A 1,001-nucleotide genomic window follows, 5' to 3' on the forward strand; every position below is an offset into this window, starting at 1 on the left:
ATGGTAATTTTTTAAAACACAATTTTATTGCTGTCCTTATGAAAGCTCTTCAACAATTTCCCACTGATCTCAGGACAGAGATCAGTATCGAGGTTTGTGGTGGTCTGGCCTCTGCCTGTGACTCCTCATCTCAGGCCATAAAACATCCTCCAAATCTTGACAAACCAGCCCTGCTCCCTCTTCCCACAAGACATTTGTACCTGCTGTTCCCTCTGTCTGCAATGGAACCATCCCAACACCATTCCCCTTTTTTTATTGTGGTAAAATATACATAACATAAAACTTACCATGTTAACTAATTTAAATATACACTTCAGTAGCATTAAGCACTTTCACATTGTTATGCAAAAATATGGAACACTTCACAAATTTGTGTGTCATCCTTGCACAGGGGCCATGCTAATTGTATTTTTCCAATTTTAGTCTATGTGCTGCTGAAGTGAGCACCTTCTCCCTTTTGACTATAAAGTCTGACTCATCTTGCATTTATTCAGGTAAGCCTTTCAAGACCAGGTCCATCACAAGTCATACATTCCCCTTGAATGCACAGCACCCAGTATGAGTTATATCAGCCGTCCCCAACCTTTTTGGCACTAGGGACCGATTTCATGGAAGACAATTTTTCCACAGGCTGGGGTGAGGGATGGTTCAGGTGGTAATGCGAGCGATGGGGAGTGATGGGGAGTGGCAGATAAAGCTTCACTCGCTCGCCTGCTGCTCACCTCCTGCTGTGCGGCCAGGTTCCTAACAGGCCAAGGACTGGGGATTGGGGACCCCTGAGTTATATTCTTGTTTCACTGGTGTCTGTTCTGTCTTACTAGACTATGAGCTCCTTGAGGGCAGCACTCAGGGCATAGAGGAATGTTAGGTACACAGTGGGAGCTCAGTGGATCCTCGTTAAATGAATAAACAAAGAAATGCAATTCTACCTTCAGTGGAAACCATCTTTGACTTTATTATAGAAAACTATGTAGTTCTGCATTGCCTTGAACTCCATTCCA

General features: G+C 43.7%; 1 pseudogene; it reads right to left on the reverse strand.

Moving 5' to 3' along the window:
• Positions 1-346: 346 nt before the first annotated feature.
• Positions 347-447, reverse strand: LOC114237023 (U6 spliceosomal RNA; annotated as a pseudogene).
• Between the last annotated feature and the right edge of the window lie 554 nt (positions 448-1,001).

Source organism: Balaenoptera acutorostrata, chromosome 6 (assembly GCF_949987535.1).
Source record: "Balaenoptera acutorostrata chromosome 6, mBalAcu1.1, whole genome shotgun sequence".
NCBI classification, from domain to species: domain Eukaryota; kingdom Metazoa; phylum Chordata; class Mammalia; order Artiodactyla; family Balaenopteridae; genus Balaenoptera; species Balaenoptera acutorostrata.